The 18,486-nt window shown below is 38.0% G+C and overlaps 1 protein-coding gene across 1 annotated transcript in view; it reads left to right on the forward strand.

Moving 5' to 3' along the window:
- The first annotated feature begins 6,604 nt into the window (after positions 1–6,604).
- Positions 6,605–18,486, forward strand: part of LOC124159026 (cytochrome P450 306a1) — an 80,078-nt gene continuing 68,196 nt past the window's right edge. Inside the window, exon 1 of the mRNA XM_046534513.1 lies at positions 6,605–6,897. The gene's annotated coding sequence lies outside the window, so the exon portion shown is untranslated. The remainder of the gene's footprint in view (positions 6,898–18,486) is intronic.

The following is an 18,486-nucleotide window of genomic DNA, read 5'->3' on the forward strand; positions in this document are numbered from 1 at the left end:
TATCACGCGTTATTTCGTTGAAACTGACAGAATGTTTGAAGCACTATTGCATCCTCTTTGTCGTAAATTACATGTATATGGAGAAGTCGCGTGAAATATGGTCTGAGTGGTCCAGTTCTCATATTTAGGTTGAAGTATTGAGAGAGCTCTCAATCCTTTTATAGCTGAGGAAAACGCCAGTGCTCCCTCTCTGTTGAAAAGACTCGAAGTTTAAAGTGTCTTTTCAGGAATAATCTAGTGAAATTCTTGCATATTGACTTATAAAAATTTGCCGGAAGATGTGCCAGGCGCTTGAGGTTTCTTCTATACACAGTATATAAATGCATTCATCGTTATCTTGTCTCTTCGTCCAAAGAGAGGAGCTTTCATGTTGAATTTTGCCAATTCCAAAAAACAACGCGGGAAATAACCCGAGAGAAGAGGAAGCAGTAGCCCGGGGGCTGAAAGAGGCGAAGAAATGGGAAGCTTGGTACGAGGGAAGGGGTGGAATTTCTCTGCGAGGGGAATGAGATGGAGGGAAGGTGGAGCCTTGCAGCAGCACGCGGAGAAAGTGGTTTTCCATCCACGCCTCACGCACCGTCGACTGTTCACACACTCTGTTCTCTCCGTCTCCTCACGCCTCCTCATCTCGCCTCCATCCTTCCCCATCCTTGCTCTCAATTACCAACACTCTTACTCCTCTTCGGCTCACTATTCTTTGTGGGTCAGTAACCGCGGCCGCCGTCTGGGGGGCTGTTGAGTAGGTGGGCATAAAGAGGTGAAGTACCCGTGCGCTTGTACCCGTGGTCAACTCTCTGCTGCGCTCATGAATGCATATATGGGTGGCATCGCTGAGGATATTCATACAAGAGCGCTCATCAGCCTCTTCGTATGAGGCCAAGATTGAATCGGCAAAATCCAAGATGTATCCAATGTGTCTGATTGACTGACCACGATGTTAGCATTTGGTTTTGTGTTACTTACTTCGATTAGAAATTTCATGTTCATATAATGAAATACTGACGGAGAAGGAGAAATATAAGGTTTACTGTAAAAAGATTTATGAATATTTACTATGTTTCCATATTTCATTCGGAAGTTGGGGTATCAGTGCTGACCTCGGATTTGGGGTACTTCACAACCACCATGCACGTTCTTATGTATATTTTCTCTGAAAGTGGCAGGCGCTATAGTGTTCAACTTAACATGTATCCCACTCCCTCACTAAATTCTTCAACGCAAAAGTTGGTTTGTATAAGTGAGAGTAGAGCTCGCCCGTGACTAAGTAAAAGGCGTGTGAAGTTTTCTCATTCAGTTTAGGAGGGCCAGTTCTTTTCCCAGGGCCATCGGATGTAAAAACGTTCAATATCTTGTGAAGATGCAATTATGAATAGGAAATTGACTCATACAAAGTGGAAGTCGCTCCTATTATAAGCACTAAATCTAGATTTTTTGGTTTATCAATCTGTAACAGATGCAGATGCTTTATACTTAACGGTTTTTCAAAGGCGAAATGGAAAATTGAGGACACACCCTACGTAGTACATGTACTTATTCACTCTCTAGGATTATGACTTGCTCTGAAAATCAATTTTTTCACATAACTGACGCTTCGCAGCGATATATTGCCTGTTATGCCTTGTTTTTTTTTTTAAAGGCTTATGGCACCTTATTCTCTATCCAATAGGCAAATAATATATCCTGCTAAAAAATATTGAGATAAAAGAAGAAAAGGCTGGTGTTCAAATGTTAAGTGTTTGATTGTCCATATTTGTTAAATATTACAAAAGATTTGCACGGAAAGTTTAAAAATTAAGCAACTCTGATGTTTGAAATGGACAAAATGAAGGGTATTGAAGCTTACTGGATTTGTTTTTGATCTTTGGTCTTGAGGTTTTAGGACTAAAATGACATTTTTCTGTTACGGAAATCTCGTTTGGTTTCCAGGCCTATTGTATTCCCATTTCTTCTGATTTTAAAATTTATAAATAATAACGAAAATCCTTTTCTTTCAGTTTTTTGATCCATATGAATTCTCCACCGTATTGCATGCATAAAGGTCATTCATAATTTTCAGATGATTTATGTTTGTGTTGCTTAAAACTATCTAAAAGATCAAATTCATTTTCATTGAAGCTGAACGTAAAGTACATCTATATCTGAGACTACTAGAATAAACATTGATCATAGTGCATATTCGGTATTATTTAGAGTAATTCTTGAAAGAGTTTAGGTTAATTTTTGTGATGAACGGTGTAGTTATGATCGTCCGTATTATCTTGTAATTTTTAATACCACTATCTCGAAACCTTTTGAGTGCATTCATTATTAAGAAATAAAGACTGCAACCTTACTAAACAGTGAAATGAAAATTGGGAAGTTAACACTAGAACTACCGATGGAGTCATTTTGACTCCTCGCGATTTTTATTTCTCTCCGCTGACTAAAATTTTCCGAATTCCGGCCTGAAATTTCGTGACTTTTATTCATTTTTGACACGAAATAAAACTTTGCGATCAAAATAGTTCTAGAAAGTAAAATAGTACTCATTTTTTAAAATTTACCTTCGACTACCAAAGGGAGTCATTTTGACTCCCTATTGTATTTTGCTCGTCTTTTCGCCAAATAGTAATATTTGTTCAAGATTTTATTTCTTCTTATGTTAATAATTAATTTAAATCAATCGATGGCTTAAATATATAATTATTTCGCTTTTAGGTCAATATTTTTGAGAATTTGAAGGCATTTCTAATTTCACGGGTCCGTGTTTCGAACTACAAACCATATGAATGTCCTGATATAATTTTATCCTGCGATAAAGTGGTAAATATGGCATTCATATTGAGCATTTTCAATTCATGTGTTTAGAAGCCGTCGTGTCTTGCCCTCATCCCTTACCCCTCCCTTCTCCCCGCCTATCAGGCTCGCTACAGCTCAATACTGTATACGCAGTATTGCACTGCAGCGCTTTTATTTCACCCTTGACCTCGTGGAAGTTCATTTTCAAACCTGAAAAAGTACCTTTGTATCCTTCCATTGATATAAGGATGAATGAAATAAAGTTATTGTCGGCTCTGACAGCGCTGGCTGTCGCGCGCCGCACAGGAAAATCGTGCGCTGTCCTTCGCATTAGTGAATCCAGTGAACTCTGGAGTGGACTGCAGAACTCTAGAGAAGTAAGGCTTTCATTTTTCCTGACTGGCAGTATGACCAGAAGAAGTAGGCTAAAGCGTGAAGTCCTTTCTATGTTGCATTCTATACCGGAAGGTAAATCGGAATGCGAAAAGGAAGATCATTTCGTCTCTGACGAAGTCAAAGATTTTATTCCTCAAAACGTTTCTAGCTAGTCTGATGATTCAGACATAATGCGTGCAAAAGACATGCAGTAATTTACATTTACTTTCCCTTTCATAAGGAGTTACAAAACAAAGATATTATCTACAATTATTTATCGATTCGTGTATACTGACTCACATGAAGTGATGTAAAATTGTGGAAGCACGCAAACAAAATTATGAAGATTTTACTCTTTTCGGTGGGGAGCTAGATGCATGTATAGCCATATTTTATGCCCGTTGAATATCAGGTACAAATGATCTCTCTATTGCAAGTATTTAGTCAAACGACTGGGGAATACCATTATATAAAATGAACGACTGGGAACCGGTTTGTAAAAAATTTGCATTATCTAAGATTTGATGAGAAATCTAATCGATTCCAGCGGCTCAAAACTGTCAAGTGTAGGATAGATTCACAGATAATTACATTCCTTGTTACAAACCTGGTACATACATCACGGTTGTTGAACAAATTCTCCCCAGTAAAATCAGGTGTATTTTACTCATTGTCAGTACATTCCATCTAAGCCGGACAAATACGGCCATGAATATTGGCTAGCTGTTAACAATGATAGCAAATATCTTGCAAATGACTTCCCTAAAGATGGAAAAGATTTTTCACTTAATGCAGATTGCCGTTTAGTAGTACTGAAACTAATGCAAACGTGTCTGAAAAAGGGTGAAATGTTACCGTAGATAATTACATTACCTCAGTCAAACTCGCCGAACAGCGAAAAAGCTACGGTACTAGCATTATGGGAAAGGTAAATAATTCGAAGACGCTTTTGAAAAAGCTCGATACAGAGTTGGCTGATACTCATATTAGATCTCGACAAAGCGTGGCGTGTCCAATGCATATTCTTCTGACGGGATTCTGCAAAAAAATATTTCCAGGCAATACCAAAGTGCAGAAAGAATCGATCAGTTTGGAATTGTATGATCTGCCAAAAGTATTTCTGTGGGCAACTGTGGACAATGAACGACAATGCTTGAATTGTAAAGCACCTTAGCCAAATGCGTGGCCTATCAAATGCAGTTTTTTTGCTGTATTTAATTATCTTCCCAACTTCAATGTAGCCTAGGTAATATTTTTGATCATTCAAACATGACGATAAAATATTTTGAAATGTCTTGGTTTGCTGTTTTATCCAATTACTGTATGAAAATCCTATAAAAATAACATAACATGTAGGAAAAAAGAATTTCAAAGCAATACCGTCGAAACTCGCATTTAAAAAAATATTATTTTTTTGTTTAAATAACCCCTGAAATAATGCAATAATAAACAAAAATGATAAACTAAAGCAATGTATAAATAAAAACATAGATAAACTGGAAAAATAAACAATTATAAGGTAGGAGTCAAAATGACTCCATTTGGTAGTTCTAGGAGGGGTGTCAAGTCCGGTATTCCTAGTGTTAAAGCATAGTCTTGCCTAATTAGGTACTGGCTTATAAGGCTTAAAGTTCAGGTTTTACACAAATACGAACTCATATTAGTCATTGAAAACCCACTGGTCTGGCTTTAAAGTGATTGGGAAATTTTGTGTACATGTAGGTAACTACCCAGACGGCACAGAATCCTCCGTATCTCATTCGTATGCAGATAGTATCCATTGACTACCGCTACGTCGCTTTTCGTCAATGGATACTATCTGCATACGAATTAGATACGGAGGATTCTGTGCCGTCTGGGTAATCATAGACATTTAGTATAAGTGACTCGAACGATTAATAAGACTATGTTTGAGGAAGTAGAAATTCACTATGCATTTTTATAATATTGCATTAATTGTTCATCAGACTTTCAAAAAACAGATTAATGCAGTGCGAAGCTGTTCCCGGTTCAAGTCTCGATTTCACATTCTTAATTCATTGCCTTCATACTTTTCATCTACCCTACAGCAGCTTTATTATATTGTAGTTCTGTGTATTTTCGTTATTAAATATACAAAAATAATTTTAGCTGTTAAAAATGGAGAACCTAAATTTCAAACTACTACTTTTACCGGTGATTACTTGCTCGAACACGTATTTAAATTGGACTGTGTAACTAATTTTTTAATCTTCGTAATTTCCCTGCCTACTATATTGTTTGGTGTTTTATTCTTCCTGGCATCATCCTTTATAGTGATTCAATGTCTTATGCATTTCACATCATTGATCATCTTAATTATATTCTTTTTCTTCAGTAACGAAAATTTTCTAGTCTGGTGGAGTCTTGAGATCCCTTGAGGAACGTATTTTACACAAAAAATATGGTGAGTCCATAGTCACTCCCATGAAAATGAATGGTACTCGTTAATTACAAATTTATTAATTAACGGAATTAATTGATAGCATTTTATTGCTGCTGACCATGGAGATTTTGCAAGACAATTCTGCAAAAATGTTGTCCCCGACTTGGTGACCGAAATTTTCCCTGAAACGTTCGTACTCTCCATTATCTTTCGCCATCTATCCCTGATGAATCATGGATAATTTGCAAAGAATTCTGTAATACTAAAGCGATCCCAAAGCAAATCCACCTTCAGGATTTTGGTTTTGTTGCAGTCGACAGTGGCTACCGTTAACTGTGTTTGAGGGCGTCGAATTATTTTTGATTGAGATTAATGGCATTGTCTGTGATTGAAAGATTACATCGTCGATTTCACTTGAAATTGATGATTTTTTTTAACATATAATTTTATACTTTCGCCCGTGCACGTCAATGGCATATGTGGCATTGCTGTCTTCATTAAAACGAATGAAAATCATCCTTCCTTATTTATAATTGTAATTCGTTTTTCCAGGAAACAACTATATGCGTTATGCGACTCAAACCCACCCAATCGGAGGTTATAGGCGACCCAACCCACGTAAGCTAGGCTTCGGAAGCCAAAGATTTACGCGAAGGGTACTTCATAACGGTAAACACTCAAGTTGATGTAATCTTCAATTCAATTTGAAGTTCAAACACTTCTTAATAGGCATGTCAAAGAATGTGCGAATTCGATAGCCAACTTTCAATTATCTCTGTTGTGAACTTTTGTAATCGAACCAAATTTGTCTCTTTTGCGGAGAATCATCATTCTATCGCGTGCTAGTATAGCGGACGTTGAACTATTCTGATGTGCTCCGGGAAAGTCGTGCGTTACCATCACACATATTTTCGCCTGTGCAGCGTTTTGTCATGAGTAAATAAAAAGAGTATTATGCTTTCAATGTCGCGCTCTTTGGAATTTCATTTCTTCCTTTGTGCTTACTGTATTAATTTCTTCTTCCCCAGCCTGAGCCTTGAGGGAGGGTAGGCCCGTCGGCGTGGCGAGGGGTCCGCCACCTTGAGCCGGCAGCGTGGGAACCGTCGTTGGCGAAGGATTCATTGACCACGCAGCCTTATGGGCCCATCCGCCCAAGGAGGAAATGCCTTGCATGCTAGCTCACGGCGGCATAAGCAACTTCTACTACTATGTTCACATTGTAGATGTCAACCCTTGAGAAAAGGCATTACCTAGCGAAAGTGGAACTATTGGCGGGAAGTAAAGTCGGATCAAACCTTCTTCCTTCGAAAAAGAGTACGCCTTCCAGTTGCTAATTTAAGGTAAGAAATGCCATTGATTTGTCTCCGATATTGTTGCTTCACCGTATTTCTGCGCTGGTTTATTTGACTGGCCGGTTTTATGTCATTTCTCTGCAAATGGGTTTGTTTAAAGAAAAGTTGAACGGTGCATTGAAAATCCTCACTTTGGTGTACAACTCTTTGATGGAAAATTGATTATTTCAAGTGGTGCACACTAGACATAGTTTTAGTTCAGAATTCCGACCCACAAAAATGATTTTTCGATCCAGATCTAATGAAATTGACGTTCAATATGGGAAAAATCGATATTGTTGATAAAAATTCTGATAAAATCTATTATTATATTATACCTATTTATTAACATGATTTACTATTGACATTAATTTTAGTTTTCGTTGAGACGCTTATTATTGAGTGCACTCATCGTTATAAAATGTTTCATTGAAACTGCCTCTTGGAGTCGTTTTCTGTGTACGTCGTTATTATATCATCTATTGATTTCACCGGTCTTTTTTGCCAACTGGTGGCATTTTCCTAGTGATAGGCTAGTTTTCTCCATTCATATACCACCCCAATGATTTTTGCCTTGTCTTTTCACATTGAACAACAGAGAAAATCAACTTGAATGCGTTATTAAGGCGGTTGAATACCTGATTACTAGGCATTAATGTCCCTTGCAATTGAGTTATTCGCTTCATTTTTAGCGGAGGCGGCTTATTTCACTCGACGGCCAGCGGCCGTTCTTGTCTCTTTATTTTTGCAGTGAATTGACATCTAGCGAAATATTTTGGAACTACAAGCGCCAGGCGATTGGAGGCAAGAGGTTGCAAATCCGTTTTAGTATGAGCGTGCCATCCTTCTCACTTAAGTATACCGAGACTAGCCACGGTGATAACTTGGCGGAGTCACCCGCAATGCACAAATTGTGCGGAAATTCATTCACCTTGACCAGGATTCGAACCCGGATCCCCTGACTTCCGGTTGATTGCTTTAACCAGCTAAGCTTAACTTAAGATGGTCTGGTCTGCTGAGCATATAATGCGACTAGCAGTCCAAGTCCTGCGCACTGCACCACAGCCAGACAGTAAAGCCCAAACTTTGAACACTGGTTGTGTTGTGAACACTGTTGTGTTGGTTCTTGACTATTTTATGTATACCGCGACTAGCCACGGTGATAACTTTACGAATTCACCATCAATGCACAAACTGCAAAAATTTCACAGAGAAAAAAATCATTCGCGTCCACCGCGATTCGAACCCGGATCCCCCGATCTCCGTTCGAGTGCTTTAACGAGTTTAGCTGCCAAGGCCGAGGCGTTATTCCAGAAATTGTGGAATCAGGCCCCGGAAATCGAGGGATCCGGGTTCGAATTCCGGTTCAATTTTTCTCCGTGGAATTTTCGCACAAACCTCATCTTCAGTGTTAGACACTTACCATCCTCATTTTATCTCATGTCATGAGGGGCTGCTCGTGACCGAGTCTGGTCACGGAATTTCTCTATGAGATTTGAAAAATATTTGGTTGGTTTATATGCAATTCACTGGGAAAAATCCATTGAGACTAAGCCCCATGCATGCGTCTTTCATACTATTGACGCTATTATTTGAAAAGGAAAGACTTTTCCATATTGCTATCCATGTGAAAACAATGTTGACAAGGTAATGAATGATAGTAATCTGCATTATTTTTCTTTAGAATTTTTTAAGAAATTCTAACTTGGCTGAAAAAAATCGTATTATAATTTTATATAATATTATATATATCAGCTAATATTTAATAAATACCATTTAATCATGTATCATCAGTATGACCAAGTTTGGCTCCTTTTCTCGTAGACTGTTGATAGTATAAGATTAGATTCACTTAAAACATGGAGGTAAAAGCTTCATGGATTGTTACCTTTAGCTTAATTCTAATAATTGCTTTATATCACTTAAGTTAAACCATTTTTCAGTTAACTTAATACCCTTATCAAGTTCTCGGAAACAACTTTGCTCCTATAATGGAAACCATACCATCATGAGTGAGAGACCCGAAGCTCAGTTAAAATACTCTCTTGAAAACTACTTCTGCATGCACCAGGTATTTCAAATATCACCTGATGCTACTCAATCTAAGCTTAAAGAAAAAATCATTAAATGTTTTTATTTTATCGACCACTTTATTTTCATATATTTTTTGAGGTTCTTGATGGTTTGGTAAAATGATTAAAAGCTTTCATGGCCAACATTTCGTCTTATTTATTAAGCATTCTCAAATCTGATAAACGAAAACATCGCCAGAAAAAATTAAAAATTAGTATTACATCGCGTCAATGCAGCAAACTACACATATTGTAATTTTGAAATATTACGTTCAAGGAATTATTTATAATTTTTTAAAGAAATTCTATCTTAGCTGAATCAAATCGTATTATAATTTTATATAATATTATATAATGTTCCTTCCCCTTGGGCTACAGCCTTGTCGCGGTGGAAAGGCTTTCGCGTTCCTATGACACATAGAGCTGCACTGGCGGGATTAATTCTAAATTATTACCGGTAGGGCCACCAATGCCAGATAGGTCGAAGGGTAGGAACCAGGCGAAAGGTAGTCCACGCGATGGTGTCACATAAAAAACACTGTTGGAATGGAAGTAAGAAACCCTACCAACTATCTCTTCCCTGAAAACATGGAGTACAACTAAATGAGCCTCAGAATCTCATCGACCGGGACCCGTCCGAAAAGGGCGGGTGTCGGTCACGGCAGCGAGGTCGGCAAAGTCCTCGGGGTCGTAAACATGCGAAATACTTGCAGAGACTTATCATCATCACCAGCAGCAGCAGCAATGAAGAAAGAAGAAAAGAAGACCAATAAGATGGAGAAGAAGAAGTCGGCTATAAGTGTAGGGACGTGGAATGTGAGGACAATGATGAGGGCGGGGAAGTTAGAAAATATCAAAACGGAAATGGATAAAGGATAAGATATCTTAGGATTAGGCGAGGTGAAGTGGAGGGATGGGGGGAATATTGGAGCATGGTTATAGGGTTATACATAGTGATGGGGAGGAAAGCCAGCGAGGTGTACCTTTAGTATTAAACGGGAAGATGGGTAAGCGTGTGGTAGGTAGAGACCAGGTAAGCGATAGGATTCAGGTGGTAGAAATTGAGGCGCGGCCCACCTACCTTGTGGTGGTTCAAGTTTACATGCCCACAAGCAATCATAGGGATAAAGGAGTGGATGAGGTGTATGAACAGCTCGAGGAAATAATTATAGGCACCCTGGGTAAGAAAAATCTGGTAGTGATGGGGGACTGGAACGCCTCAGTCGGGGAAGGGAGGGATGGACACGAAATAGGAAATTTTGGACTAGGAATACGGAACGACAGGGGAGAGAAAGCAGCAGAATATTGTAGGAGGAAAAAATTATTCATCACAAACACGTGGTTCAATCATCATAAAGGGCGAAGGTACACATGGAAAAGTCCAGGGGATGTGGGGAGGTATCAAATAGACTACATTATGGTAAAACAAACGTTTAGGAATAGTGTGAAAAACTCGCGCAGCTTCCCTGCAGCGGATGCGGATTCAGACCACAACCTAGTGCTCATGAAATGCAACGTAAGATTCAAAAGACTATTGAAAGTCAGCAAGGCGAGGAAATGGAATGTAGAAGCTGAATAGAACTATGAGGAGAGAATGTCAGGATCTGGTGGACAATAGTATCCGGGAGATTGGAAGTACACAGGCCTTGGAAGAAGGGTGGGATAATATCAAAACGGGAATGATCAAAGCGGCAGAGAAGTCAATTGGGTACGTTGGCAGCAGAGGGATAAAGAAGCCTTTGGTTATGGAGGAAATGGTAAAAAAATGGAGGAGAGAGGGAAGTGGAAGAACGTGGACACAGAGCAGGGCAAAAGAAAGTATAGGGAACTAAACAATCGATTACAACATGAAGAGGGCAAGGGAGGATTGGTGGAAAAGACAGTGTGAGGAAATGGAAAAGTTCCAGGAACTGAAGGAGGATATTGAACAGACGAATGGAGGCGAGGGCAAACGAGTATTTGGGCGAAGATCAGTTTGGTTTTAGAAAAGGGAAGTCAACTGGTGATGCAATTGCAATAAGGAGGTCCCTCGTGGAGAGGAACCTAGAATATGACCAGGACGTATATGTGTGTTTCGTGGATTTTGAAAAAGCGTTTGATAGGGTGAACTGGGTAAAGTTAATGGATATTCTCAAGAGAATAGGTGTAGACTGGAGGGATAGATAACTGATTTGTAATCTGTATATGGCCCAGACTGCGCAAGTGAGGATAGCGGACGGAGAATCTGGGTGGGCAAGCATTGGCCGAGGTGTGAGGCAAGGCTGTCCTCTATCGCCGCTGCTTTTTGACGTATACGCTGAGGAGATGATAAGGGAAGCGTGGGATGAGGTAGAAGCTGGAGTGAAAGTGGGAGGAATTATGTTTAAATCGGTAAGGTTCGCGGATTATCAGGCGCTGATTAGCCAGTCAGCAAGGGGACTGCAGGCTCTAGTGGATGCGTTAGACGAGCGGTGCGAGGAGAATGGGATGAGGATTAATCACAAGAAGACTAAGGTAATGCGTTTTTGTAAAGCATCGCGAGCTAGGAATGTGAGACTCAAGATAAAAGTAGGTGGGGAAACACTTGAGCAGGTAGAAAAATTCAACTATTTGGGCAGCACGTTAGAGGAAAACGGAAACAGTAGCAAGGACATCAGGAAGCGAATTGCACTAGCAAAGGAGGCGTTCATGAACAGGAAGGAGCTTCTGAGGGGATCGTTATGTAAGAGTTTAAAGAAAAGGTTAGTGAAGAGTTTGATCTGGAGTGTAGCTCTCTTCGGTGCGGAAACGTGGAGTGTGAGGAAAGAAGATGAGAGAACATTGGAGGCATTCGAGATGTGGGTATGGAGGGGAATGGAGAAGGTGAAATGGACGGAGAGGAAAAGGAACGACGAAGTGCTGGATATGGTTGGCGAGGAGAGGCAGCTTTTAGATGAGATACGGAGTAGACAGAAGGTATGGATGGGAGGAGTACTTAGCGGGGAGGGGATGTTTAAAACAGTGTTAGAGGGTAGAATGTTAGGCAAACGAGGGAGGGGAAAGAAAAGAATAGGATTTTTAGATAGATTGAAAGGGAGTAGGCCTTACAGTGAATTGAAGAAGGCAGTGCTGGAAGGAAAGGGAGGTTCCCAGATCACTTCTTTAGTACTCCATGGAAACCTACCTTAATCGGTAGAATACTATAATAAATAAATTATATATATCAGCTAATATTTAATAAATACCATTTAATCATCTATCGTCATAAATAATAAATAAAACAGCAACTATAGATTCAACATTAACCGAATGAATGGATAACTTTCAGTTTTTAAATTTAAACGACAACTTTGAAGATATCTTCATTCTATGATGTAAATCATATTTCTTATGCCAATATTTTATTCGTGTTTTCTTCCTTATAGATAGTTTTGGTATTCTAAAACAAGGTGTGAGTTCTGTTGCATGCGTGTTTTGCAAGACTTTATTGGGGTTTTGGATGTTATGACTGATTTATAATTTGATATTATACTAATAAAACATTGCGCTATATATCTAATATAATTGACGGTAAAATGCTTCATTTATTTTAATCTACCACATTGCTTCTGAGCTCTTTAAAAATTTGCTTTTGACTTTGATAAAATGAGTTTATAATTTGGCCCTATTGGCATGCGTGATTTACAGTATATTTTCACTTTACTTGTCCAGGAGAATTGTTAATGAGTAAAACGAAGCGCGGGCCAGGTACATTTCTGTAGTAATTTAATCAAACCTTCAAGAACTTCAACAAAAAACGTAAGTGTAGGTACACCAATGAAATTTACATTTGGAAAATTATACTGATTTCACGTTAAAGTTATTATGGAAGTAAAGCTTGCAAGCATTTCTAGTACTTGCTCTTCGTTTCATCATGTCACTGAAAACTAGGTATCTTGTATTTTGTGTATTGGGTGGTGGCTCCAGGATTCAAGCGTCCCTGAGAACAAAGGGTACAAATTACGTGCATCTTTTCATAAGGATATCCACTGAAGTGATGGAATAATGCCGGTCGATATTGAGTTTTCGATCAATCGATTTTAAATCAAAATGAAAAGCTAGACTTTTCAACAAAAATTGAAATTTGAACCAAAAGAATGATTTATCGAAAAAATTGATAGATCTTTTTAAAAAAAGTTTTGCACAAAAACATTTGTATTTTACTCTAGAAACACTCAAAGCACACATTTTAGAAGGAGAAAAAAGTTATTCAGAATACAAGCTTGCATTAATTTTTGTAAAAATTAACAAATGCACGATCATTGTATTTTCGGGAGATTTGTTTATCTTACAACGTATGTGAAGTTTGAAATTAATAATTAAGTTTCTGGGAAGGCGAATACATCACATTTCGCCACTCAAATAAATTTCAGTTCGATGGTTTGAAATTAATGACTAAAAATCCTTCACAGATTTCCGAGGCCCGTATGCCAAGCCTTGACAATTAAAATTATCAAAGAATCCAGAGTGACAGCAACAGAGACAAAATTTTTAAGCTAAAGTTAAATCCGCGGGAAAAATGCCGAAATTATGTTTTCCAAAGGAACACATTGGAAAAGCTGTTTTACACGGGGAACTTAATTGCACAATATGACGTGTGTACTTATGCGTAGTCAAAATTGTGTCGTGTAAAGCGGTGAATTGCTTTAATGTATGCGAGAATACATGGACGTGGGATGACAAAATATACTCTTTTTCTAATTTCGTTCGTGCATTCGCGCACTTTCACGCCATGTTGAGAAAAAATGCAGTTCCTACATGCGAAATTACGTTCCCCTTGTATACCGGCCTTTATAAATCTATTAATTAACCCTGCTAATTACTGTGTTGCCATTTTTATTCCTTGGTCGTAAAAATATTTACTTGGGGCTAAGGATTCATTTACATATTCTGCCATGGATTGCGATGCATGCGTTGCCTTAAGATCCTGGCACAAATTCTTACGCACAATTATGCTTTAGGTTTCCAACTTGTGGACATGGATATGTAATTTTGTCGGTAACTTAATCTTAATTAGCAAATGTGTTTTAACTGTGTTTTTGGGCGTAATTTTCGCTCTCCTTCTACGATGAGATTTTAAGACATGGAATTTACAATTTTTTGTGATTTTTGTTTTTTCAGTCGTACAATATAGACGTAATTTTTGCCATGATTTTTCACCTTTATCATGTTTCGTAGCTTATCTCGACAGCTCGAATAAACAATATACGATGCATAGTGCGTATTAAGGAATAAGTGTCTAGAGCACTGCATTTTTAGGAATAACTAGCTGACCCGGCGAACTTCGCACCGCCTAATAATCAACGAACAGTTTAGTTACGCGATTGATAAGTCAAGAGTGGCTGTACTGATTTTAATTATTTTTTAATTTTTATAATAAAATAAGAAAAAAATCAATGGAACTACAAAAATAAGTATTACAATGGTTTGTTAGAAAGATTTTCTTGGGCACGTATACGCGGATTTTTTTCAATGCATTTCCTAATTTATGTTTTGTAAAGTTTTAAGTAAGGAAATGTTATGCATTGTGGTCTTATAACGCTGTTAATAAAGTCAGAATTTTATTCGAAAACGCTATGACGCTCAAACTCTCTTGATTATAGCCCCTAGGGAACAGTATTAATATGTAATGACTTTGGCGCGCCAATTATAGAAACTCGGTCCGGAAAAAGTGCACTGCGTAAACGTACCACGGTGTAGCCTACCCTACATATTACGGTTTAACCTCTTGAGTCAATCACTTTCTTATATACAACGGTTTTTTTTGTTATCAGAGGCAAGATAAAGCTGATGAAGCGAAATAAATATAGCGATGCGAAGAAAGATATAAAGCGGATGATTTACCAACTCGTGAACATACTTCTGACATATAACTGACTATGAGAATATCATAGTATTTCATGAGCACAAATGCACAACACATCACAAAAACTGAAAGATTGACCTTGTGATTTGTAAATCGTCATCACGAATGCAACACAAATTGAAAATTGAATTCGTATAAGCTCAATAGGGAATATATTTTGGGATCATGGTATCCTCGGAATGAGACCTTCTTCATCTTTGAATTTTCCTTTGAGTATAGTCGCGTGAATCACATTCATTATCAGCTTTTTTAATCGTCAAACGCGTTCCGTTGCATAGTTTTGGCTGGTTTAGGTTTCGTAGCATCATGAACACCGAGCCTACCTTTAGCTGTAAATTGTGTCGTGGTAAGCTAGACAAATCAAAGGAATTTAAAAATTCAGATGTATAGTAGGGGACTCCATCTTCGTTTGTTACACAGTCAATAGGTTTGAATGAACGCAGAGTAACAACCGTTTGATCCTGATTTGCCTAGATTAAGTCATCTACATCTTCGTTCTAGACTGTCAAAATTTCTCGCTCAATCTACCAGTTGTAATTTTTGTGGTATCACCTTGAATTTGCGCTGTTTCCAAAAATTTAAATTGCTCTGTTATATCTAATCCTTGCCGTAATAGTGTGTACCTCGTGGTGAAATCTAACTGTTTCTTCGTTATCGCACCAACTTCTACATTAGAATATTTTAAATCACACCATTTATTGCTCATTTGGGTGTAGGGAGGTATTATGCATGCGAAAGTCAATTAGTAAGAATATAAAGCCGCGATTTAGGAGTAGTGAGAATAATTATAATTTTATGAAAACCAAACTGAGTATAAAATAATTTATTTGAGTCAAAACTCGTGAATGGGCTATATCCTGTCGTGACAGCAATATTTCCTCTACAGTATTCAAGTACCTATATAAATTCGGGCCGTTTTTATGTTTAAGGCTGTCACATGCTCTGGCTTTGCGGGAAAAAATCGGAAATTGGGCTTGGCAAAATAAATTCTCCAGAAATTCTAAAACGATCTAACTAAGAAATGTTTTATTGCTCCTTTGAGGGTTCATAATAGGTAACTTGCTATCATGCGGCACCCTTGCGTAACGGGACTGATTTTAGTAATTATATAGGTACAGCCGATAACAGCTAGATTAAGATGAAAAATGGCTACATCAAGGAATTTTAAAATTCCTCAATATAGCCGTTTTGTGATCTAACTGCGTACTTTATTAGCATCTTTGTATTTGAAATTAAAACTATAAGCTATTTTGGAGTATAGTGTCATCATGAATATTCTCTATCATTCCGTCATCAAATCACTAGTGGAGTATATAATGACGTATATGGGATATTTCTTAACTGAGGGTGAAATATAATTAATTATTCGTACATGACGAATAGGTATAGTTTTTCAAGGGCTAGAAATCGAAATTTTGAGGGAGTTAATTGATTCAATCTAGAACGTTTGATCTAATTACGACTCTATGGTATGGGTTCTATTTTAAAAATTTGAACTCGCCTTCTCCTTTTGCACCTGTTAAAAACTCTTGCTCAACGCGAAGCAAATATTTTCGTGACTGATAGCTTTTTGGAAATGGTGGCCAAAATTATCTAGTTTCATCAGGTTTATTCGAATGGAAGCCTATTCTTGAGGTCGAAGCTGAAAGCGGAGCGATTTCAACACTTCTTAACTCGGGGGACAGGCAAGATCTCAGCGGTCTAGTCTAGGGCCCTTGGCTGGTATAATGTAAACATTTACTGGGAGAGAAAATCGCATATGGATCGGGGTCGACGAATAATTTTTCCTCCCGGTCATCGGAATCTTAACTAAAGTTGTTCGTCTCAACTGCGAGCGTTGGTTGACGAATGGAATCACTCAGCCTTGCAAATGGAATGGACTTTACTTCTCAAACCTCTTGCTAGTCAATCATTTTGAGGGTCACGGCATATGTTTATCTTTCAATGCCTCCATCTTTGAGATGTGTCGCTAAAATTTACTTTTATGGTTTCAGCCTGGAAAATGTATTCTTTAGTTAGATAGAGTGCTTTGTGTATTTCTCTCAGAATCCTTTTTGCTCACTTTTCAATGTCCTGTCTCGGTTTAATTGATATGTCGAATTAACATATTAGCATATGAAGACAGTTAATATAGTATATTAATTTGCGCGCTTTATAAATTGACGTTGAATAATTTCTTCTACCCATGTGATTGATGTGGTAAATGATTGAATGTTTGTAAAGGGAACGTAAACATTATATTAAAAGTTTGTGTATTTCGGTTTTTCAATTTAAATGGCTTTAAGAATCTGAAAAAAAATGTTTCTTGGCTGAGCTGTGTTTACCTGATATGGTACTCAGCAAACCACCTCTCGATCGTTTTCATTGTTATTAGTTTTACGTCCAGCATTCACTATGCTAAAAATTATTTTTATTGTTTCTAAAATGACGAGATAAAATATGATGAAAAAAACATGCATCAGTTCTTTGCAAGCGTTTACTTATCATACCGTTCCAAAAGGCCTGGTTAAGGCCGGGACACACATGACCGCACCGAGCCCGCGCCGACACACGGCCGAGTGTTGGACGTGATACGGCGAGAAAGGAAAACAATGCATTCAAACGCGTAGGGACACACACCACCGCACCGTGCCCGCACCGTCACCGTGCTTGGAGACCGCGCCGAGTCCGCACCGTCACCGACTAGTTCAGTTTACTTTTTGACGGTGACGGTGCGGGCTCGTGCAATATGGAGAGCGAGAAACTTATTGAAGAAGTGCGGAAATTCCCAGTTCTTGATTGATTTTCTCTGAATGTAACCATGGACTACAAAATAATCATTGTTATCATAAACAAACACCACAAATTAAGTTACGTTGAACTCCTGTGTTTCCCTTTTCTCAATTACTTAATACTGAATTTATCGTTTTATTTTATTATAAACTAAAAACAGTATTGTAAATTTATATATTTATGCTTCCAAATTCTACTATCATATTATATTTAATTCATCCATATGTTTATCTCATTTTCTTTTTCATAACCAAGCCCTTTAGAAGATATACAATTATATCGAAGCGTTGGCTAAATTTGTTTTTTATTTATTTGGACTTAAACCCCAAGAACTCACAAAAATATAAATAAATAAGTTTAAGAAGAGGTAAAGAAAGAATAAAAATTTAATAATAATAATTAACGCACTAACACAGTTGAATTTTCCACAGTTGAAAGTTGAAGTTCAAAATATTATCTCTACTCGTACGTTAAAGTCTAATGTCATTTAGCGTTAAATCTTGGGCGTATTATATTCCCAGTGCAGCCCTCGCTTGTCACTCTACCCTTCCAACTGGAGAGTTAAAGAAATCCTTGAGTTTTTCTCGAACAGCAAACGCTTCTCCTGTTGACCCTCCTCGTAGACGGGGTAGGTCTTGAAGATTGCAGGCCCTGCTAGGGAGTCTGGTGCTCTCAGTCCCATCTTTGCTTTCATTTAATGCTGATATGTTACTTCCTTCATTTTGTCTTATGAAATTGTGGAGAACGCAAGCAGCTAGTACTAAAGTCGTAATGTTTTCAGGATTTCCTTGCAACCGTCGGGAGAAAATGCGAAACTTCTGTACCAAAATTCCAAACGCATTTTCAGAAATCCTCCTAGCTCGGCTTAGACGGTAGTTAAATATCCTTTTG

The sequence above is a fragment of the Ischnura elegans genome, chromosome 5 (genome assembly GCF_921293095.1).
Source record: "Ischnura elegans chromosome 5, ioIscEleg1.1, whole genome shotgun sequence".
NCBI lineage: Eukaryota > Metazoa > Arthropoda > Insecta > Odonata > Coenagrionidae > Ischnura > Ischnura elegans.